This window comes from Scyliorhinus torazame, chromosome 7, assembly GCF_047496885.1.
Source record: "Scyliorhinus torazame isolate Kashiwa2021f chromosome 7, sScyTor2.1, whole genome shotgun sequence".
Taxonomy (NCBI): domain Eukaryota; kingdom Metazoa; phylum Chordata; class Chondrichthyes; order Carcharhiniformes; family Scyliorhinidae; genus Scyliorhinus; species Scyliorhinus torazame.
In genome coordinates this window covers 48,564,525-48,589,422 of record NC_092713.1, presented here as the reverse complement: position 1 = coordinate 48,589,422, position 24,898 = coordinate 48,564,525, and positions in this window count along the sequence as shown.

Here is a 24,898-nt window from a genome sequence, read left to right as displayed (position 1 = left end):
GCATACACACTATAAAACAGGAAACACGACACTTCCCGCTCTTTCCAGCAGGAGACAGCTCAGGGCACAGAGCTCACAGCAAGCCACTCAGACACATTCACCATGTGCTGAGTGTCTCTCCAAGATAGAGTTAGGGCTAGGTCCACAAGTTAAAGGGTAATGAACGAACCACAGTAACCAGTTTACAGATGTTGTTATTGCTAGTAATAAAACTGAGTTGTACCATCCGCAACCGTGTTGGTTCGTCTATGTAGCAGAGCACCCAACACGACATAGTACCAGGATTGGAACCCAGTAACTGTGAGACCTACCTACGCATCTTAAGGAATCCGCCATCCTGCACCATGGACACCATCAGCCCGCCGCAGCCGCTCCAAATCGCTGGAAACCTCGGCGTCAACTGGAAGCTATTTAAACAGCGCTTCCAGTTCTTCCTAGAAGCCACAGAAAGGGAGAATGCTTCAGACACCAGGAAAATCGCCCTCCTCCTCTCCACGGCAGGGCAACACGCCATCCACATCTACAACTCCCTGGTGTTCGTGGAAGGTGAGGACAAGACGAAGTACAAGACGGTCCTTCTCAAACTCAAGCAACACTTCAGCGTCGAGGTAAATGAGAGTTTCGCGAGGTACCTCTTCCAGCGCCTGCAGGGTAAGGATGAGCCCTTTCAATCTTTCCCAACACACCTCCGTATCCTTGCGCAGTCCTGTGGTTACCGATTCCATGATTCGGGTCCAGATAGTTTTTGGGGTCACCTTGGGCATCCTACGCCAGCAGCTCCTCAAAATTAAAAGCCTCACCCTAGCCACCGCCATCGAAGCCTGCGTCCTCCATGAAAACGCGACCAGTCGCTACTCCCAATTCCAGGCGGCCGGATCGGCACGGCAGGGGTCCTACGTGGCCGAATTGGCAAGGCAGGGGTCCTACGAGGCTGAACGGATCCAGGCGATCCGAGTTCCTCCCGGCCCGCGGCCCGGACAAGGGCGGCCATTTTGTGCGCTTTCCGCGGCCTCCCGCGCTTGTACGCGCCAAAAGAGACGTCGACGGAGAGGGACGTGACGCGCAGGCGCACTCTACGCAGGACCGAACTGCGCATGCGCGATAGCGCAACGAACGCCATGATGTCACCACGTGCGGCAACTGTGGATCCGCACATTTAAAGCGGCAATGTCCAGCAAAGAACCGACAATGCCTCCGCTGTGGCAAGATGGGCCACTACGCTGCCTGCTGTCGAGCAGCTCAACCTGCCAACGCTCCCCAATTCCGACAGCCTCGCAGGGAAGTGCGGACCATTCAGCCTCCGTACTCCGAGTCATACCCGGATGATATACAAACCGGTGATACAGACGACTGGGAAGCCTTCCGCGTTGCGGTCATTGACAGGAACCGGATGTCTCCAAGCAGGACCCACCAGCCGATGCCAGTGAACAGTGTCAATCCGGGTGATGAATGGTGTGCCACCCTAACGGTCAACCGATCACCAATAACATTCCGTTTGGACACTGGTGCCTCCGCCAACCTAATAGCATGGTCAGCCTTCTATGCCTTGAAGGTCAGACCACCAATTCGGCCATCCCATTGTAAGAAGATCGACTACAACGGAAACGTTATCCCGGCCAGGTGACACACAATACATACACGGCCACACTGTCCTTCAAGATAGTTGGATCATCAAAGGACTCCCTGCTAGGCGCACAGGCATGCAAGGTTCATCACCTCGGTCAGCGGGTACACGCTCTGTCTCCATAAGGCACATCAGACTTCCCGGATGCAGAATTTAGGGCACAGTTCCACTCGCTCCTCGCCCACAACCAGGAGGCATTCGAGGGCATGGGCACACTGCCCTATACCTACAGAATACGGCTCAAACCGGATGCCACCCTGGTCATTCACGCACCTCACAGGGTCCCAGCACCACTCAAAGACCGCCTCAAGCAATAGCTGCAGGATCTCCAGGACCAAGGGGTGCTATCCCGGGTCACGGAGCCCACGCCATGGGTCAGCTCCATGGTGTGTGTTAAGAAGCCCTCTGGCGAACTCCGGATCTGCATCGACCTGAAAGACCTGAACAACAACCTCATGAGGGAACACTACCCCATACCCAAACGGGAAGAGATCACGAGCGAAATGGCCCGGGCCAAAATTTTCACAAAGCTTGATGCCTCGAAGGGTTTTTGGCAGATTCAACTGGATCAGTCCAGCAGGAAGCTGTGCACCTTCAACACTCCCTTTGGCAGGTACTGCTACAACAGAATGCCGTTTGGCATCATCTCGGCATCCGAGGTATTTCACAGAATCATGGAACAGATGATGGAGGGCATCGAAGGGGTGCGCGTCTATGTTGACGACGTCATCATTTGGTCCACCACACCACAGGAGCACATCAGTCGTCTCCAGCGTGTCTTTGCGCGGATACGGGAACACGGCCTGCGCCTCAACCGAGCCAAGTGTTCTTTCGGCCAAACTGAGCTAAAGTTTCTGGGGGACCACATATCCCGGTCAGGAGTGCGTCCGGATGCAGACAAAGTGAGCGCCATTACAGCCATGCCACAGCCGGCAGACAAGAAGGCAGTGCTGCGCTTTCTCGGGATGGTCAACTTCCTGGGGAAGTTCATTCCCAACCTTGCCTCCCACACAACGGCTCTTCGCCACCTAGTAAAGAAGTCCACGGAGTTCCAGTGGCTGCCCGCACACCAGAAGGAATGGGAGGAGCTCAAAACTAAGCTCACCATTGCCCCGGTAGTGGCGTTCTTCGACACCTCTCGTGATACGAAGATCTCGACTGATGCCAGCCAGTCCGGCATTGGGGCAGTACTCCTGCAACGGGATGACACTGCATCATGGGCCCCGGTCGCCTATGCCTCGTGGGCCATGACCCCCACAGAACAGCGCTCTGCGCAGATCGAGAAGGAGTGCCTGGGTTTCTTAAGCGGCATAGACAAGTTCCACGACTACGTGTATGGTCTCCCCCAGTTCACCGTGGAAGCCGACCATCGCCCCCTGGTCAGCATCATACATAAGGACCTGAACGAGATGACCCCTCGCCTCCAGCGCATCCTGCTCAAGCTCCGGAGGTACGACTTCCAACTGGTCTACACCCCGGGAAAGGACCTAATCATCGCGGTTGCCCTATCCAGACCAGTGAGCACACCGCCCGACTCGGAGGGGTTCGTCTGTCAGGTCGAAGCGCAGGTGGCCTTCACATCGGCAAATCTGCCAGCTGATGATTCAAGTCTGGCCCGTATTCGCCGGGAGACTGCGGCTGACCCCCTTCTACAACGTGTGATGTGCCACATGATGGGAGGGTGGCTCAAAGGACAGTGCCCACAATTCTACAATGTCTGGGACGACTTGGCCCTCATTGACGGTGTCCTCCTAAAGCTGGACCGGATTGTGATTCCACACAGCATGCACAAGCTGGTCCTCGACCAACTACACGAAGGCCATCTGGGGGTTGAGAAGTGCAGACGGAGGGCCCGAGAAGCTGTATACTGGCCGGGCATCAGCGATGACATTGCCAACATGGTGCTCAACTGCCCCACCTGCCAAAGGTTTCAGCCGCGCAACCTCCTGAGACGCTTCTGCCCCATGAGTTGGTGACGTCCCCCTGGGCGAAGGTGGGTGTAGACCTTTATCATGCGCTTGGCAGGGACTACGTCATCATCATAGATTACTTTTCGAATTATCCAGAGGTCATACGCCTGCACGATTTGACATCGTCCGCTGTCATCAGGGCATGCAAAGACACCTTCGCTCGCCATGGCATTCCGCTTACTGTCGTCTCGGACAATGGGCCCTGTTTTGCAAGCCAAGATAGGTCTTCTTTTGCTGCTTCGTATGGCTTCACACACGTGACGTCCAGCCATCTGCATCCCCAGTCAAATGGCAAGGCGGAAAAGGGCGTTCACATCGTCAAGCGGCTCCTCTGCAAGGCTGCTGATGCCAGATCGGATTTCTGCTTAGCCCTGCTGGCCTATCATCGGTTCCACTAGCCACTGGCCTCTCACCAGCCCAGCTGTTGATGGGTCACGCCCTCAGGACCACTGTGCCATCCATTCTGGTCCCTACACCCAACTATGCTCCAGTACTGCAAAGGATGCGACAGCAGCGTGCTCAGCAGAAGGTGGCACATGACACTCGGGCAACTGATCTTCCTGCCCTGGCACCTGGAGACAATCATAGATTATCATAGAATTTACAGTGCAGAAGGAGGCCATTCGGCCCATCGAGTCTGCACCGGCTCTTAGAAAGAGCACCCTACCCAAGGTCAACACCCCCACCCTATCCCCACAACCCAGCAACCCCACTCAACACTAAGGGCAATTTTGGACACTAAGAGCAATTTATCATGGCCAATCCACCTAACCTGCACATCTTTGGACTGTGGGAGGAAACCGGAGCACCCGGAGGAAACCCACGCACACACGGGGAGGATGTGCAGACTCCGCACAGACAGTGACCCAAGCCGGAATCGAACCTGGGACCCTGGAGCTGTGAAGCAATTGTGCTATCCACAATGCTACCGTGCTGCCCACAATGTCCGCATCCACCTACCAGAGGGTGGCTGGTCGGCAACTGCCGAAGTTCTCCGATGCGTGGCACCCCGCTCGTTCCTGGTTCGCATGCCTGATGGCTCCATTCGCAGGTGCAATCGCCGGGCTCTTCGCCTGCTTCTGCGCTCGCTACGTGATCATACACCGGTGCCACGCCCTCCTGTTGTTCCTGATGTCGACTTCGTGGAGCTTCCTGCCACCATGCCCATTCCTCTGCCGCCTGTGGCCAGGCCCATTCCTCAGCCGGTGGATCCTGACCCACCCTTGAGGCGGTCAACCCAAATTCGGCGCCCATCTACTAGGCTGGACTTATGAGCCTGTTTGAACATTGAACTCACTGACGTATTATGCCACAATGTTAATATGTTTCTCTTTTTGTCGTTACAGGAGTTCCTTTTGATGCTTAATGTTTACACGTGTTTTGTTTATGGTACAACCTCGTTTCTATGTTGCACCTGACACCTTCCTATGTATATAGTTTAGCCTCATGTACATGTTGTAGATATTGCACACACACATTCAGCTGCACTCAGTACACATCTATATTTATTACTACATAGGCACATATTCTTGTACAAAAAGGGGGGATGTCATGATATTCAGATAAACATCATGGTGCAAACATACATACACACTGATGGACAGATCAACGGACCAATCAATACACACACAACATCACGGCCAATCACAGGCAAGAGCATACACACTATAAAATGGGGAACACGACACTTCCCGCTCTTTCCAGCAGGAGACACCTCAGGGCACAGAGCTCACAGCAAGCCACTCAGACATTCACCATATGCTGAATGCTTCTCCAAGATAGTGTTAGGGCTACGTCCACAGGTTAGAGGGTAATGAACGAACCACAGTAACCAGTTTACAGATGTTGTTATTGTTAGTAATAATAAAACTGAGTTGTACCATCCGCAACCTTGTTGGTTCGTCTATGTAGCAGAGCACCCAACACGACACCCTCTGTCCCTATCTGGAGACCTCGTACTTCAGTAGTCCCACAGACAGATCAATGATGGTTTCTCCGTGATCCTCATGGGGGGTGATGACACCCCTGCTCCACCAAAAATCCGAAAGTCCCCTTCAACTGCCAATAGTGGGTGGATTTCTGCGCCACTCTGCCCGTGGCTGTGCTTCTGCCTGAGGCAGTTCTGGGTCGGGTGGAGTGTAGCGGTTTGCTGATCGCCATTTCCTGGCCGACCGCCGAAGAGTGACTGTTGGGGCCACAGTTTGTGACACGCCTCTGTCCGCTGAGGTAAATTCCTCTGCCTCGATGTTGGATTCAGAGTCATCCTCCTCCTGCGGCATCGAGCAATTCGACCTGGGTGGCTGGGACCCCAGGCTGAGGCGCAGTTCCTGATGCTGCGGAGATGCCAATGCTGTGTTGGTTGTTGAGACGTACAGGTTCCCGCTTCATCAGGTGATCCAAATACTTGCGGCGGACCTTCCCCCGAATATTCGCCTTCCAAGACACCGGACCCATTCGTTCCAGTACAACACCTTGGAGCTGCACGGTCCATCCCCAAAATTGCAGGCATAGACAGCATCCCCAGTGTGAAATGTTTGCCCTGACGCCTTCAAGTCATGGTGTCGTTTCTGAGTTTCCTGCTATCTCTCTACTTTGCCTTTGAGACTCGGAAACGTGAGACTCAGACAGGTTCCGAGCCTACGGCCCATCAGAAGCTCTGCAGGGGCAATTCCCTTTGTCACTTGGGGCGTCATGTGATAATTAAAAAGGAACCACGCCAACCGCGTATCCAGAGACCCCAAGGATTGCTTCTTCAAGAGTCTTTTGAAAGTCTGGTTCGCCCGTTCTGCTAAAGTATTAGAGGAGGGATGACATGGAGCAGTCCGAACATGCCAAATAATGTTCTCTTTACAAAACCGGTGAATTCCTCACTGGTGAATGGTGTCCCATTATCCATCATCAAAACCTCAGGGATCCCGTGGGATCCACCAAAAATCCGCTAAAATTTCCCCGGAATTTCTCTACTGTGGCCCTGGATGTTGAGGAGGCCATCTCGCACACCTCCAGCCAGTTCGAGTGGGCATCCATGACCGCAAGGAACATGGAACCCAGGAACAGTCTTGCAAAATCTGCGTGTAGGTGCAAACATGGATGGCCCAGCCATTCCCACGGATGCAGCGAGCCATCAGCTTATGTCCCTGACACACAGCGCAGCTGAGCACAACCCTCTCGATGCCCCTATCAATGCCGGGCCACCAGACATAACTGCAGGTCAACATTTCATTTTGGAGGCACCCGGATGGCCACTGTCCTGTAGGTCCTGTAGCCGGGCTTCCTGACCCTGTGAGGGGGGGGTGACCACCCAGGCTTCCCAAAAGTTGGCGCCGTCTTCTATCCTGAGCTCAGCAAATTTCTGGACAAAAGGCCGGAGGGTTATTGGAAGGGCCTGCTCCTTCCCACCACTCAACGGCATGTGGCGAAGCCTCTCAATCCCACGTCTGCTGTGTTGACACACCTACCTGAGCAGCCGTCACCAGCAAGGTGTCCATGAAATTGAGGGAGGCAATCACCTCATCCGCCACTGGTGGGGACAGGGCCCTCACGGCCAATGACAGACGATTGAGGGCAGCGGCGTGAGAAATTTGCGTTCCTGGACGGTGCTGGAAGGAATAGTCGTACAACGCGAGCAGGAGTACCCAATGCTGGATCCGAGCCGATGCGATCGGTGGGATTCCTTTATCCTCCCTGAATAATAATAGTAATCGCTTATTGTCACAAGTAGGCTTCCATGAAGTTACTGTGAAAAGCCCCAGTCACCACATTCCAGCGTCTGTACGGGGAGGCCAGTATGGGAATTTAACCCGCGCTGCTGGCCTTGTTCTGCATTACAAGCCAGCTGTTTAGCCCACTGTGCTAAACCAGCCCAGGGCTGAACAGTGGCTTGTGGTCAGTTTTAATGACAAAATATCACCAATAAACGTACTGATAGAATTTCTCTATTCCAAAAATTACTGTCAAACCCTCTTTTTCTATCTGAGCGTAATGTCGCTCCACTTCCGCCAGCGTCCTCGAAGTGAACGCAATAGGTCGTTCCATGATGTTGTCCCATGCATGGGCCAGCACCAGTCCTATACCAGAGGGGAAACATCGCAAGTTAATATTAGAGGCCTAGCCTGATCACAATGTGTAAGAAGCTGCGTGCAAGACAAACGTTTCTTAACAGCATCAAAGGCTTTGCCTTGTGAAGCGCCCCAGCACCATTCCTGGTCCTTCCCTAATAACATATGGAACAGAGCCAACAAAAAGTCCAAATTGGCAATGAACTTCCCATAATAATTGACCAGGCCCCAAAATAACTGAGCTCTGTGGCTTTCTTCAGGGTCAGAGCCCTTTTTATTGCACAAACTTTGTCCTCCACTGAGTGTAGACCATCCTTGTCCACCCTTTAACCGAGATAGGTCATCACTTTAGCGCAGAACACCCACTTTCTCCTTTCAGCCGGGCGCCGACATGGGAAAATCGCTGAAGCACTTCCTGCAGGTTATCCATATGTTCCTTTTCAGTAGATATCGTAATGAGTATGTTGTCCAAGTAGACAGCCATCTTCGGCAGGCCCTGCAAAATATTCTCCATCACCCTCTGAAATATAACAGGGCTGGTGAAACCTCAAATGGGAGGCAGGTGTAGTTAAACAATCCCTGATGAGCATTAATGGTGGCAAACTTCCTGGATTCCTGGTCTAGCTGCACCTGCAGATATGCATGACCAGCTTCATGAAGGAGCATCCTCCAGCCAATCTGGTGTATAAATCCTCTACACAGGGCATCGGGTATTGGTACAGGTGTGAAGCCCTGTTCACAGTGAGTTTGAAATCTCCGTAAAGGTGGACAATCTTGTCGAGCTTCATTACAGGCACCACAGGCATGGCCCACTCCGCAAACTGCGCAGGGCGTATGACCCCCAGATCTTGCAGGTGCCAAAGTTCTGCGTTGACCTTTGGCAGCCAAGCATAAGGTACAGGCCTCGCCCTGAGGTTTTGGGGCTGAACCTCAGGCTTTGGCTCCCTTTATTCTACCCAGAGCCTCCTGGGACACTTTGGGGTATTTACCGTTCACGTCGTATAGGCTGCCAGTGCACATCCAAAACACCTGCCGCAATCAAAACAAAGGACTCATAACCCGTCTCACCCCAACAAGTTTGGTCCTGGTCCCTGCATCACAACCAACAGGAGTCGAACCAACTGCTGCCCATGCACTACTAGAGTCACAGTGGTCCCCACAATTTTCAAAGTGTTCAATTGGAGAAGTGTTCATCTCCAATCTTGCCTTGGTATTGTGAAACATCAGCAAAAGGACCCCTGTACGAAGCCGCCGAAACGTACGGAGGTTCACAATGGAGATGGCTGCACCAGTGTCCATCACCATCATCACCCGATGCCCCTTGACCTGTAGTGTGACCCCCAACCAGCACAAATTTTGGAATCTTCACACAATTCAGTTGAATCCGGCAGTCCTCCTCATCTGGGGTGCCCACATGCCCTAGTTTGTGGCAATCTGGGCGTTTGACATGGACAATGTTCTCTGCATCGAACCTGGTGGCCCTGACCGTCGTGGGTTCTCCGCCCACACAGCTCGCAATGTAGCCAGCTCTCTCCTTCATCCTTGGAAGGTATCTCACTGATCAGCGGTAGCACCTGAGACTCAAACCTTGCTGCGGAATTTCCTCTGAGGCTGGCCCTTGGAGGAAGTGTTGCCAGACTGGCACCATCCCATGATGCAAAAGGTGTTCAAAAAGAAGAACGGGCCAAAGTATGGATGCCATAGTCCAAGGACCCCTGCAGCTCCTGCATTCCTTTCACCGTGTGTTCTCGAGATAATGGTAACTCAATGGGCTGCTTCAAATCGAGGGTGGGTTCCGCCAATTGCTTCCTCTGTGTGGCCGTATTGTTACTACCACACATGAGCCGATCATGCAACATCTCCGAGAGGGAAGGTCCAAACTCGCAGTGTTCAGCCATATGTCTTAAGCTGGTCAAAAAATCCATAATCGATTGGCAAGGGCCTGTATTGCTGTATTAAAACAATACCATTGCATAATTACAGATGGCTTGGCGTCGTAATGCTCCGAAACCATAGCGACCAGTTCATTAAAGGATTTGGAGACCGATGAGGCTGGATAAGTCAGACCCTTTATGCTCCCAAACATCTGGGCCCTGCAGGTGGTCAGGAGGACAACCTTCTGACAGTCATCTGCCAAAATCCCGTTTGCTTGGAAAAAATACCTCATGTGCTCTGCATTCTGGTTCCAGGTCTGTGTCGATGTCTTCCAATTTCCCGAATAACGGCATCATAAATTGTTATGACCTTACATCCCAAACAGCAACTTCCGGCAGTCAGGCAGTTCTATGAGCGAGTCCGGAGTTTCTATTAATCCTCGTCGCCAGTTTAGTAACTTGAGGAAGCAGATGAAAATGGAACATTAATTTATTTTAACTATGTTCAAAGTTCTGCATAAAGCAACATCTTGCTCCCAGCACAATCCTTGCCGGGAGGACGAGTCTGTCTCGGCCCTGCTTTGGGCCAGCTTTTATATCAGTACATAACCAGCCCCAGACAGGCGGCCTCCAAACCCTGGGGAGCTCGTACTCCACTAGTCCCACGGGGAGATCAATGATGGTTTCCCAGTTGTCCTTGTAGAGATTACAACACCAGCATTATATCTCTAATTCAATTTGAGGACTTTGTTTTCTGTATTGTTGATGCACAGGTCTCCGTTCTGTCTGTCAAAATGCTTTGTGCAGTGACGCTACCACCTTTTTGGATGTGATCATGATAACTTGGACATTGGAATACCCAATTATATTTTCCATTCCACATGATTTTGGAAGAAGATGTACAATGGAAAAGAGACAGACTAGATCTACATACTCATGCCCTTCCACCCATGTTTATAGGTAACAATGCAACCACCTGGCAATTAAAATGCAGATATGATCACATAACTTGCAAGTCAACAGGATGTGCAAGGGCATTTGTGGGAACACATTCCCCAAGCCCCTCAATGCCCTGGGAAGCCTATAGGACCAGCGCACATTAAATTAGGACCAGCACATATTAAATCAGCTTCTGCTGAATAGGGGACAGTGAGGTTGAATGTGGGTTACAAACTATGAACTGTACAAAAGCAAACATAGAAATGGCACCTCCACAAATAAGGGTCTGAAAGTGAGTACTCGGCTATATCTTTATTGATTTAAAATAGGCTGACCTGATCACTCGATTTTTTTTTTTAGCATATCGTCGCACACAGTTTTTTTCCCATTTGGGAAATAGAGGAGAAGTGGTGGAAGGATTCGCAAAATGATTATCAGCCCGTTATACCACATTATGGCAAGTCCTGGTGTTGGACTTGAACCCAGAGCTTCTGTCCGGAGTTAGGGATGGTACCACTGTGCCACAACACCGCGATCGCTCGCAACCAAAAGAAATGCTAATTAAAATAATGGCTCGAAGCCTGAATGTTCAGGATAGCGAAGGTTCGCGTCTGTCATCCTGAGAGTCAAAGGGAAACGCATCCCTGCTGACTCTGATAGGCCCATTGTTATTTTACACTCAGTTGAGCAATGCTTGGCAGCAAGAGGGACTTCTCCCTGCACTTGGATGGACGTCCAGCCTTGGCGAGCTGTTAGTCAATCAGATTGGCTGACAGCTCTCCAGCCCCTGCAGGTACTGTGCTGCAGTGGCCAGAAGAGGTACTGCAGCACTAAGCCTAAGTCCTGGGAACACACTTCAGATAAGTAACAAAGGTCCCGAGGAGAGGAGAGTAGGGAATGCCCTGGGGGTAGGGAGGTATGGCAATCTCTGGGCCTGAGGGTAAGCTGGCTGGGGAGGACGAGGACCAGAGCTCCCATATCCCTGAAGGGAGACCACCCACAGTCCAAAAGGACCTTTTGATTGGGGCGGCCCGCCCCTTCCCGTTAGGGATCCAGGGTGAAAAGTTTTTCAGTTTCCCACCCTCAGTCATCCGGCACCCGCCAGCCTAAAAATTGAGGCTGGGTGGGAAAGGACCTTAAGTGACCACTTCAGGGCCTTAATAAGGCATGGAAGGGCTTCCCGTCTAAAGTCCTGCCCCCCAACCCCCTCCCCAACCATAAAATCATGTCTGACTTGGGTCAGGTGGGATCCCAGATAGAATCCTTTCCATGCAATGTTGTGGACATGCTGGCATTGGACTGGGGTGGGCACGATAAGAAGTCTTACAACACCAGGTTAAAATCAAAGAGGTTTATTTGGAATCACGAGCTATCGGAGAGTAGCTCCTTCATCAGGTGAGTGAAGAGGTAGGTTACACAAACACACCATTTATAGTCAAAGCCAATGATGCAAGATGAACTTTGAATGTGAGTCTTTTCAGGTAATTAAGTTTTACAGGTCCTGACGGTGCGAATGGAAAGAGGGATAATCACAGGTTAAAGAGAATTGTCTCAGGCCAGGACAGTTGGTAGGATTTCACAAGCCCAGGTCAGTTGGTGGGGGGATTAAATGTAGTAAGACATGAACCCAAGATCCCGGTTGACTTCTTACTGTGTCCATGCAATATTACACTCCCCCTGCCTCAGAACTCACCCAGAACCTGCCAGAGGGATGGGGGGTGGGCAGGGTAAAATTAATTTTGTTCATGATATGGGGGCATTGCTGTCTAGGGCAACATATATTGCACATTGTCCTTCAGAAGAGTGGCTTCTCGAACAGCTAACGTCCATGTGGTGTAGGTACACCCACAGTGCTGTTAGGGATTCTGTTCCAGGATTCTGACCCATGACCCATTTTGACTAATGTGTCTATAGTATTGGGATGAGTGAAAGGAACGGAGAAGGATAGATGTGGTTGTTTTCTGCAGTTTAGTGGTCGTACTGTGTATTGTATCTGGATTTTACCTATTTTGGTTTTACCACAAATTAGAGCCTCTACTGGCTTCATTATGTATTTGTTTAAACTTTACATATCGTTATTTAAACTCTATGGTTTTACTTATTTTAGCCTCACTGTAATTAATTATGTTGTCACTTTTAATTATGTATCATTATTTGATCATGATTTCTTGATAATATGTATGAAAGATAATGATCAAGGGGAAACACAGTATTTAAGTTTGAGCAAATGACTGTTCAACAGCACTCATTCTGAAATCATGATGTTCCAACAAGGACAGCACTTTATATTGTTATAATTGCATGTATACACATGCTGACATTTTGTTCGGAAAATGAGGAATTATAATATTTTGCTTTGGGTCATATCACTGTCACATTTCTCATATACTGAAAAATAGGCTGTGTGGTGAATGCATCACTGAAAATACACAAGGGGTTAATGTAAGTACACTACAACGAAATAAACACTAGAGGGAGCATCAGAGACATTATGACACACAGACACTCAACCAATAGGTCAGTAAGATAGGACACGACCAATGAGCAGTCAAGACACACCCAGAGGTGATACTACCACAAGGGGGCAGCCCATATAAAAGGACAAAGCACACATGCTCTTTCTCTTTCCATAGGCGACACTCAGAGAGACAGGGGCAGATCAGGAAGCATCACACTCACCGCATAGATTAGAGTAGACTGGTTAGTTAGATTGAGTTACTATAGTAAGATTAGCAGGAGAGTCGAACCCAAGTAGGAGAACTGTGAACTATTCAATAATTGTGTTAAACCTATCTCCAAGTCTGAACCTTCCTTTGTCAGAGTATACATCAAGGAAGCAGCTTATGCTACGTGAAGAAGCATAACACAACATGGTACCAGTTGGTGCTTGTTAAATCTACATAGTTCAACTCAACAAATCCGTGACTACCAGCAACAGCACCCAGGCAAGATGTTCAAGATTCCGGTTCCACAGCAGCTCAGGTACCACGGCAATTTCAGTGCAAACTGGCGTGCGTTCAGGCAGAGATTTGAGATCTACCTGGTAGCGTCTGACCTAGATGGCGTGGCGGATGCAGAGAAAATAAAGCTTCTGATCACTATTGCCAGTGCAAGTGCAGGAGAAATCATCAAGACCTTCAAGTACTCCAAATGGCAAGACAAGAGAGACCTCCAGACAATCCTGGTAAAGTTTCAAACATACTGCGAGGAAAACACAAGAGAGAACGGTAAAAGAGGCACCAATACTCAGCACGAGGCGAAGGTAGGCCTGCAAATGCAGAAAACGGCAGTTTTGATTGGCAGCCATCTTGGAAAAGGAGCCGCACATACGCTGTGCCCCAAAAGAAGCGTACCGGCAAAACAGTGTTTTGCGCATGCGCGAGAAGACGCACATGCGCGGTTGCGCAAAGAGCGCACAGAAAAGAAAGGTCCGTTTAGGACATGACCAAGGGGCAGTCAAGACACACCCAGAGGTGACACTACCATAAGGGGGCTACCCATATATAAGGACAAGGCATGCATGCTCTTTCTCTTTCCATAGGCGACACTCAGAGAGACAGGGGCAGATCAGGAAGCATCACACCCACCGCATGGATTAGAGCAGACTGGTTAGTTAGATTGAGTTACTATAGTAAGATTCGCAGGAGAGTCGAACCCAAGTAGGAGAATTGTTAACTGTTCAATAAATGTGTTAAACCTGTCTCCAAGTCTGAACCTTCCTTTGTCAGAGTATACATCAAGGAAGCAGCTTATGCTATGTGAAGAAGCATAACACAACAGGCTGGTGGGGGTGTAATTGGTGTAATTGAATAAGAGAAAGAGACACTACTAGAGTGTAAACATCAATAAGAATTGGTTTTGATATGTTAATGAACCAAGAGGAACTTCGAATAAGAACTTTCATAATGCAATAAATAATTAGTTTTGAAGTGGGTTGTTTTAGTTACAAAGGGGTATATATAGAAGTTGTAAAATTGCAAGTCAGTGAGGAAAAGATGGGGTAAGTTTACTTTTAAAAATATAGCAGCTATAAAGTATAGATTGAAGTTTGATCAGTTCTGGGAAAAGGGAACTTCTGAGAGATTAGGTGAAACAATTGAAGATAGAGACAAACGCATATAATAAAGCACTGAAGCCTCTATGAAGGGGTGGCTGCTTAGAGCTCCCAGAAGACAGCATGATAGCTGGTCAGATCTCCCAGAAGACAGTGTAGACAGGGCCAGTCCTGGAGAACCAAGACCATTGTGAGATAAAGTTATTGGAATTCTATACATTTTTAAAACCTATATCGGCTGTTGCCATCAGAAAAGGGGAAGTTTGGCTTTGAGAGTAGTTTAAGCTGATATGTTTTCAAACTGTTTTAAAGTACTGTTAACTGAGTGAAGCCATTATTGTGTTTAAGCATCATTTCAAAAAAAAAATGTATTTAAAAAAATGTTGGGCTGGTTTCTCTGTTATTGGGACTATGTCTCCATGCCGTCCTAAAGACTGTGGACTTTCACGCCAGAAAAACTGGCGTGAAAGGGCCACATTTTCTGAGCCCCGCAGAGGGCTATCAGGGACCCGGCGTAAATCTAGCAGATTTTGCTGCAGCTACGGGCCGCCGCAATTCCGGGTAGGAGGCCGCACATGCACACGGTGTTGGCCTCCATGGCAGACTCAGACCGCGGAGCTGGACACTAAAAGTAGACCCTCTGATTGGCCGCACGCCTGACCGCCGCCCAAACATTGCTCAGCCGCGTATAAGGCCACCCCTGCCTTCCGGTCGGCCCACCCCAACCAGGGTGGCCGCGGACTGAGTCCGCAGCCGCCACGCTAGTTCCCCGATGCTAGTTCCCCGACCACATTGGTCCACGCCGTCGGGACTTCGGCCGGTCGGGGGCGGAGAATGGCGCAGCGGACCTCCAGTAATGGCCCCAGATAGGTGCTGCGTGGCGTGGAGTAATAGGGGAAACGGCGCCGGTCCCGATTCCATGCGGCGAAATGGATTCTCCGCCCTGGCGCCGGCTGTGATTTTGGCGTTGGGGTGCGGAGAGACCAGCCCGTTTACTTTAGTACCATGACAACTGGTCAGAGTTGTCATTTCCTGATACAAGAAAAACTCCTCATAATACACAAATGGCAAAATAATTGATTTTTGGCAGCTGTTTCAAGTTTGGCTTTGGGATTTGGGAAACTTGAACTTTACTATCAGCTATGCCTTCACAGCATTTAAAGTAGTAAGGTGAATTGGAACAAGATCACCAATCCAATCGGCATCTCCAACTAACATGCACTATAAAAGGGTGGCACTGTCAATGACAGTGAAGCCATCTGTGCCCCCGTTGCTCCCACATGCCACCATGACATCTTACAGGGTATCCTGGTATGGTAAGCAAACAGTCCTCCTCACTAACATTCCACTTCATCAGCCATCACAAAGGATTGGAGCTTGGCACCATTTTGTCATCCAGTTGCAAACTTCATTTCCTGCATTGAAAGTTATTGTGCTAGCAGCTGGGATTTGCCACATATTACCCAGACAGCCTTTGTGAAAGCCAAAATGCATACATTATAAATATCAGTAAACGTTGTAATTGCTGGCAGCATTTCTAACCTCCTAATTGGCCACTTGCTTCCAAGTATAGCGTCATCTAACCATGATTTAACCTTTGTAAGCAGGTTGCTTACATGCAATTCCCAATTCCCTCTGGCCAGCTCCCAATGTCAGATGTTACCATACCAGGAGACCCTGTAAGAATGTGGGCTGGGAGGCTTTTAAAATGTCTCTCTCTCTCTCCCAGAGTTCCTTTCCCATTGGATATTATCTCACCCCAGGGGTTAAATGAAGCTGAACTCACAATATGAAGTGAGCGCAACAGACTAAATAGTCGAGCAGAAGTTGATAAGACAATATTGTTTCATTCATGTTAATATTGATCTTTTTTTTCTGGCTGCTGACGCAGATAATCATACGCACTGAATCATTTGGCTTGTTTTCAGTATGTTTGTTTTATGGTTAAGTCTGAGCTGTAGTTTTGCTGTCAGTATTGTTTCTGGGTCCTATTTATCTTTTGATATTTAAGTCGGTTTGAAAGCCATAATGATTCTTTAATTTCTTGTATAGATGATTGATTTTAGGTGCCTGAGCCCATTAAAACTTTCCTTATCCAATTAACTGGGTAGAAATTGGTTAAAAAGTAACTGACCAGCCATATCTTCCTTAACATTTGCATTGCGAGTATGATTAATATTGGGGGGGCTGGGTTTGCCGTTCTCAAGAGCAATTATGGATGGGCAATAAATGTCGGCCTTGCCAGCAATGCTCACATTCTAAAAACAAATAAAACAATTCAGATTGCAGCATCAAAGCTTTGTCAGGATTGTTTCATCAGTTAATCAAACTAGGTAGATCAACATTTGAAAATCAAATAAACATACTTTCATAAAGGCTAGTTAGATTACCCTTACAATGAAAAGCAAGACCTCAGTTCCTGGGAATTACAAGACAAACAACAGAATAAATAATTATAGCCTGCGAGCACTACTAGTCCAGGCTTACCTTATTATTAATGTACATTCTCAGGGTCTTGGCTTTCATGCAGCATAAAGATTGGCTCTTCCAGGTTCAATTTGTACTAAGCATGCCCTTTAGCAGGGGCAGAGAGAGATGAGGCAAACAGGCAACTCAGGAAAAACACGTTTTATATTCTTTGTTTCCTCCTGTATTGACACCCACATATTGGATGGTGAGTTGTTCTTATTTTCACCCGTCTCTGACAATTGTCAAAAGCACCCTTTCAATATCCAGTTTTTTCATTGTGACCAATGTCTGGCAAAGTATGCAAATAATGAAGTGCAGTACTCTCCTCACTATTGTTCTATCCAGCATTCAACAGCGAACAAAACACTTTGACAACACACTTATTTTAAGATTCCACATTGAAACATTGAATTGCTGCAGAATGCATTGAGTCACTTGTACTTTCAGTTGCATATAGAAGATCTTTAAAAGTTATGAAAAAATATAAAGGTCGTGCATATTAAACAAAAGACAAAGGCAGAGAGATGTTGAGATTAATTTCCTGGCCCAACTTGCCCACATAAAGTTGAAGTTGACTGCACACTTCCAAGGTCAGCTGGGCCCTGTATTGATCGGCCTTGCACTGAGGATCTGGGGCAGGACGGAACAACCTGCCAGGCTGCTGATCACAGGGAGGTTTCTGACTGCTGTTAGAAAGGCCTGCTAGGACTTCAGGTGGCGGCAATGAGCTGATCGGCCCCACACAAGGTGGCACCTGTCATGATATTTGGATCAGCATATCATGGTGCAATCACACACACACTGATGGACATGCAGTAGAACCAACCAACACACACACAACATCGCAGCCAATCACCAGTGAGAGCACATGCACTATAAAAACAGGGGACACTACAGTTCCCGCTCATTCCAGCAGCAGCCAGCTCAGAGCACCGAGCTCAGAGCCTGCCACTCAGACATTCACCATGTGCTGAGTGCCTCACCCAGATAGTAATAGGACAGGGTCCACAGATCAGCTGGTAATACATGTACCCAAGTTAGCAGTGTGCTGTTACAGTTGAGTAGTTAATAAAATTGAGTTCCACCATCTCCAGCCGTGTTGGATCGTTTGTACATCAGAACACCCAACACGGCAGCACCTGCTTGGGGGAATTGGTTTTGGCCCGTTCCACCCAGTTAATGGGTTATTTTTGTGCAAATAGTGCGAAGTGAGTGGAGGGTGTTGGGTTCTCCCCCCAGAGTGGAAGTTGGAGGGTTATCACACCCGGTGAAAGTCGGTAAAAGCCCTGGTTCAAGAGCTGGAAGACACGTGGAAGAAACGGAGAAAATGGCGGAGGGGGAAGTGTCATCTTCGTCTGCCATACTGCTTATGATGGGGCAGTTGATGGGGCATTATCAAGGGAGAGTTTCAGCAACAGCAAAAAGACATGCAGGAGGACTGGTCCAGGGTGATTGAGGGGGCAATAGCCCCTCTTCATATGACTTTGGATTGGGTGAAGAAGCGGCTGGCATCGCAAGGTGTGACGGTCCGAAAGGTGGAAAGACGATTGTTGGACCATAGCGACCGGATCGACTCATTGGGGGCAGAGATGGCAATGCTCTGAGGGGCCTTCAAATTGATGAGGGTGAAGATTACGGCTAAAGCAAAGAATATAACATAAGAAATAGGAGCAGGTGGAGGTCATACAGCCCCTCAAACATGTTTCGCCATTCAATAAGACCATAGCAGAAATCATACATCTTCACCACCTTCCTGCTCTATCTCCGTGGATCTTGTAAGAAGTCTTACACACCAGGTTAAAGTCCAACAGGTTTATTTGGAATCACTAGCTTTTGGAGGGTAGCTCCTTCATCAGGTGAGTTGCTACCATGGACCTTGATTCGTTGAGTGCCCAAAACTCTAGCGATCGCAGTCTTGAATATACTCATCGACTGAGCATCCACTCTGAGGGGCAGTTTCAGAGTGAATCACCATGAATTTAAGAAAAGGTGATTTAATATTTCTGCAGTGTTAAAAGTCAGCTTTGTCACGCAGCATGTTGAGCCATGTGCAGCTTTCCAAATGCAGCAAGATCGGGGCAATATCCAGGCATGGGCTGACAAGTGGCAAGCAACATTGGTGCCACACAAGTGCTCGACAAAGACCATCTCCAATAGGAGAGAATCTAAGCAAGGTAATATAACACCACAATTCTTTCATAGAGTGACTAGACACATCCAATTAATTTTGTCACAAATATCTTTTTGTTTTTCTTTTAAACTTCCTACTTGTAAATCTTAGATTGTTAGATTGTTCATTGTGTGCCTGCTACTTTAACCCCCTAACTGGGTGTGGGTATGGCATGTGAGGAGGTGGAGAGTGTTCTGACAGGCTGGTCTGAGCTGATAATCAAGCGCATGCCTTTTTATAACTCGATTCTGCAAAAACTGGTTACAGTTTTGATGCCCTAAAGAATTAGGATAACCTCAGCACTGAGCTGAATCACTGGTGATTCACTGCCAAAGAAACTCCTAAACCACGTTAAACTCATAAAACGTAGTCCTTAAGGGCTAATTTTTTTAAGGAAAGCATTTCTTCAGGTTTGCAACAATAAATTCATATTTCCAGTCTAATGCAAAGCTAATTATTGAACCCTTCTGTTGTATAAATATATAAAGAAAGCCGGAAATTGCAGAGATGTCTGCCTCAGTTTCAAATGCTAATAATTCAAGGCCCATTTTTTATTTAGATTTATGTTAGATTTAGCCACATCTCAGTACTACAGCTGAGATGTTATTGGGGCCTTTAGCCTTTCTATATCCAGTGCATTCAACTATTTCTTGATATCACATGCCAAGGTAATTAGACAGAATCGATGAGAGAGACAAGTGGTTATAAACCTTGAGGAGCATTACTCCATGGAATCCCGAGAATAAAATCTCTGCAGTGCAGAAGGAGGCCATTCAGCCCATCAAGTCTTCAGCGACCCTCCGAAAGACACTCTGCCTAGGCCCTATCCCCGTAACACCACGCATTGATCATGCCAAATCCACCCTTCCTGCACATCTTTGGACACGCAGGGGAAATTTAGCATGGCCACTTCATCTAACCTGCACATCTTTGGACTGTGGAAGGAAACCGGAGCACCCGGAGGAAGCCCACGCAGGCACAGGGAGAATTTTCAAACTCCATACATTCACCCAAGGCTGGAATCGAATCTGGGTCCCTGGTGCTGTGAGGCAACAGTACAAAACACTCCACAGCAAGCATGGGCATGGTGAGGACGCAGCGCTTCATGAACTACCACAGCTGGTAAAGGGTTTGAGCCGACGTTGTTGGTATCATTCTGCAACACTTTGTAGCTATCCAGCCAACTGTGCTAATTGAGCCTCACTAATAGCCCACGGAGTGAATCGAATCGAATGGTTTCCGTGATGGTGTCGACCTTAGGAGGAGGCCAAGATGGATTGCCCACTCGGCACATCTGGCTGAAGATGGTTGCAAACATTTCAACTTTGTCTTTTGCACTTTAACCCCCTAACTGGGTGTGGGTATGGCATGTCTTTGTGCTGGGCTCCACCTTCATTGAGGTTGAGGGTATTTGTGGAGCCTCCTCCTCCGGTTAGTTGTTTAATTGACCACTACCATTCAAAACAAGAAGCAACAGGACTGCAGAACTTTGAGACAATCAACAGGGATTATGCAGTGGGCACTCCTACCAAATGTGTCTTGAGCAGGTGCATCTGTGACAGACAGATTAGTGAGGATGAGATTTTTCACTAGGTATTGTCCCTTATGTTGATTCTCTCACCATCTGCCTAGTCTGACACCACAGTCCTTCAGGACTCAACCAGACAGGGCAGGAGTGGTTCTACTGGGCCTCTTGTGATGATAGACATTTAGGGAACCTACACACAGCACATTTTGTGTTCTTGCTGTCCTCAGTGTCTCTTCCATGTGCTGTTCAACATGGAGAAGTGCGATTCATCAACTGAGAGGGGCGGCAGGTTCCCTTTCCATGTTTGACTAGATGCCATGAGGTTTCAAGTGGATGGTGTAAATGCTGAGGACTCCCAGGGCCATTACCTCCTGACTGAATGCCATTTGTGCTGCCACCTCTGACAGGGGTTTTCATCCGATAGGACAGGCAAAATCCAGGAATGGTGTTGGAGGAATCTGGGATGTTGGCTGAAAGGGGAGATTTGGTGAGTATGACTATGCCGGGCTGTCTCTTAGACAACTCTCCCTCCCAATTTTGGCACAGGTCCCCAATGTTAGTGAGCAGGATTTTACAGGGTCAAAAAAGAAAACTGGGCTGATCGGCTAATTAAGCTTTTGTCACATCTGATGCCAGTTAACCCATGTAGTTTAAATCTTCTTAGATATTTTTGGAGCAGTTTGTACAACTGAGTGGCTTGCGAGGCCATTTCAGAGGTCAATTAAGAGTCTGAAGTCACATGGAGGCCAGACCAGGTAACAATAACAGATTTCCTTCCCTTTGGGATATTCATGGCTCTGGTGGGTTTTTACAACATTCCGGTAGTTCATGGACACCTTTAATGTAACTAACTTTTCATTCGAGATTTTTCAATTAACTGAGGTTAAATTCCTGTTACAATCCCCAAAAGCGAATGAAACCTTTTAAACAAGAGACTTGAATTCTCAGTTACCAAGTTAAAAGAATTACACAACATTTCAATATTTAAGACTCTTACTGTGACAAATTAAAAGCAACATGGACTAAATATTATTTAATGGCCAACTGATATAATAAACGACAGAAAGGATATCCCTCCTTTAACTTTTAATATGATCAAAAAATCCATGCCCTGGTTATGCTGTCTGCAGAATAACAGTCTTCACAGGAACCAGCTCAACATCCCTTCCAGCTTCTCCCAATTTCATCAATTCATCATGTCAAGTGACCATCAAAAGATGCATCTCTCGGGACTTCCGGGTGCGGCGATGACCAGCTGAGTCGCACGTTTCGGCAGCTCCCTGTGAAACGGACTTTTGGGCTCTTGATAGGAGCCCCAACGGCAATTTTAACGGCTGAAAACACCGTGCGGTAAACCAGAAGGGTGTTCCCCCTGGACACGGATGGAAAAAGGAGAGGAAAGTGGCCGGATTGCAGCGGATCCTTTGGAACAACGGCAAGGAAGCCAAGCAGAAACCAAGATGGCGTCGGAAGGTGGCAGTTTCATATGGGGCCCTGAACAACAAGAGTTTTTGAAACGCTGCGTGGAGGAGATAAAAAAGGAAATGAAGAAAGAGTTGTTGGCCCCGATATTACAGGCGATTGAAGGGCTGAAAGAGGAACAAAAGACCCAGGAGCAGGAGCTTCGGGTCGTGAAGGCGAAAGCAGCAGAGAATGAAAACGACATACAGGGCCTGGTGGTGAAGTCGGAGATACAGGAGGCACACCAGAAACGATCTGTGGAGAGGTTGGAGGCACTGGAAAATAACGCAAGGAGGAACAACTTGAGGATTCTTGGCCTTCCTGAAGGTGTGGAGGGGGCGGACGTCGGGGCATATGTGAGCACGATGCTGCACTCGTTAATGGGAGTGGAGGCCCCGACGGGTCCGTTGGAGGTGGAGGGAGCATACCGAGTTATGGTGCGAGGACCGAGAGCAGGAGAAGCTCCCAGAGCCATAGTGGTGAGATTTCTCCGTTTTAAGGATAGAGAAATGGTCCTTAGATGGGCGAAGAAAACTCGGTGTAGTAAATGGGAGAACGCGGTGATCCGCGTCTATCAAGATTGGAGTGCGGAGGTGGCGAGAAGGAGGGCGAGCTTTAATCGGGCCAAAGCGGTACTTCACAAAAAAAAGATAAAGTTTGGAAAGCTGCAACCGGCAAGACTGTGGGTCACATATCAAGGGAGGCACCACTACTTTGAGACGGCGGATGAAGCGTGGACTTTTATTGTAGAAGAAAAATTGGAATGATTGGACTACGAAAATGAACGTTTGGACAAAGTGGTGGGACGAGTGGGGGGGGGGGGGCGAAGAGGGATTGTATGATTAATCCTGCGGTATGGTAACTTTTCTTTCTCCCACAGGTGGTGATGGGGGGAGGTGGGGAGGGAGAGGAGATGGGGCGTTGGCCATGGGAGGCGGGGCCGAGGGAGAGGCGCGGGCTTGGTTCCCGCGCTATGATAATTATGGCGGGAATAGAGAAGCAGGAAGGAGGGGGCGCCGCACGGGGCGAGCCGTGATCACGGGGGGAAGCCGAGGTCAGCCAGAGTTTGCTGACTTCTGGGAGCAACATGGGGGGAGTAATTACGCTAGCGGGGGGTCTAGCGGGGGGGGGGGGGAGGGGGGAATTACTGGGTTGCTGCTGCTGGGGAAAGGGGGGAGTGGGTGCGGGAAAGGATGGGCGGGGGGGCACCGTCTGGGAGAAATACAGCCGCGTGGGAACTGGGCGAGAAGCTGGAAAAAGATGATGGCTAACCGGCAAGGGGGGGGGGGTGGGAAGCCCCCCAACTCGGCTGATCACGTGGAACGTGAGGGGGCTTAACGGGCCGATAAAGAGGGCACGAGTACTCGCACACCTTAAGAAACTTAAAGCAGATGTGGTCATGTTACAGGAAACGCACCTGAAACTGATAGATCAGGTTAGGTTGCGCAAAGGATGGGTAGGGCAGGTGTTCCATTCGGGGCTGGATGCGAAAAACAGGGGGGTGGCTATATTAGTGGGGAAGCGGGTAATGTTCGAGGCAAAGACTATAGTGGCGGATAACGGGGGCAGATACGTGATGGTGAGTGGCAAATTACAGGGAGAGATGGTGGTGTTGGTAAACGTGTATGCCCCGAATTGGGACGATGCCAATTTTATGAGGCGAATGCTAGGACGCATCCCAGACCTAGAGACCGGAAAGCTGATAATGGGGGGAGACTTTAACACGGTGTTGGAACCAAGGCTGGATAGGTCGAAGTCCAGGACTGGTAGGAGGCCGGCAGCAGCCAAGGTGCTTAAGGATTTTATGGAGCAGATGGGAGGGGTGGACCCGTGGAGATTCAGTAGACCTAGGAGTAAGGAGTTCTCGTTTTTCTCCTATGTCCATAAAGTCTATTCACGCATAGACTTTTTTGTGTTGGGTAGGGCTTTGATCCCGAGGGTGAGGGGAACGGAATATACGGCTATAGCCATTTCGGATCATGCCCCACACTGGGTAGACTTGGAGATAGGGGAGGAAACAAGAGGGCGTCCACCCTGGAGAATGGATATGGGACTAATGGCGGATGAGGGGGTGTGCTTAAGGGTGAGGGGATGCATTGAAAAGTACTTGGAACTCAATGACAATGGGGAGGTTCAGGTGGGAGTGGTCTGGGAGGCGTTGAAGGCGGTGGTTAGGGGGGAGCTGATATCAATAAGGACACATAAAGGGAAGCAGGAGAGTAAGGAACGGGAGCGGTTGTTGCAAGAACCTTTGAGGGTGGACAGACAGTATGCGGAAGCACCGGAGGAGGGACTGTATAGGGAAAGGCAAAGGCTGCATGTGGAATTTGACTTGCTGACCACAGGCACTGCAGAGGCACAATGGAGGAAGGCGCAGGGTGTACAGTATGAATATGGAGAGAAGGCGAGCAGATTGCTGGCACACCAATTGAGGAAAAGGGGAGCAGCGAGGGAAATAGGGGGGGTGAGAGAGGAAGATGGAGAGACGGAGCGGGGAGCGGAGAGAGTGAATGAAGTGTTTAAGACATTTTATAAAAAATTGTATGAAGCTCAACCCCCGGATGGGAGGGAGAGAATGATGGAGTTTTTGGATCGGCTGGAAATTCCCAAGGTGGAAGAGCAGGAAAGGATGGGATTGGGAGCACAGATCACGGTAGAAGAAGTGATGAAAGGAATTAGGAACATGCAGACGGGAAAGGCCCCGGGACCGGACGGATTCCCAGTTGAATTTTACAGAAAATATTTGGACTT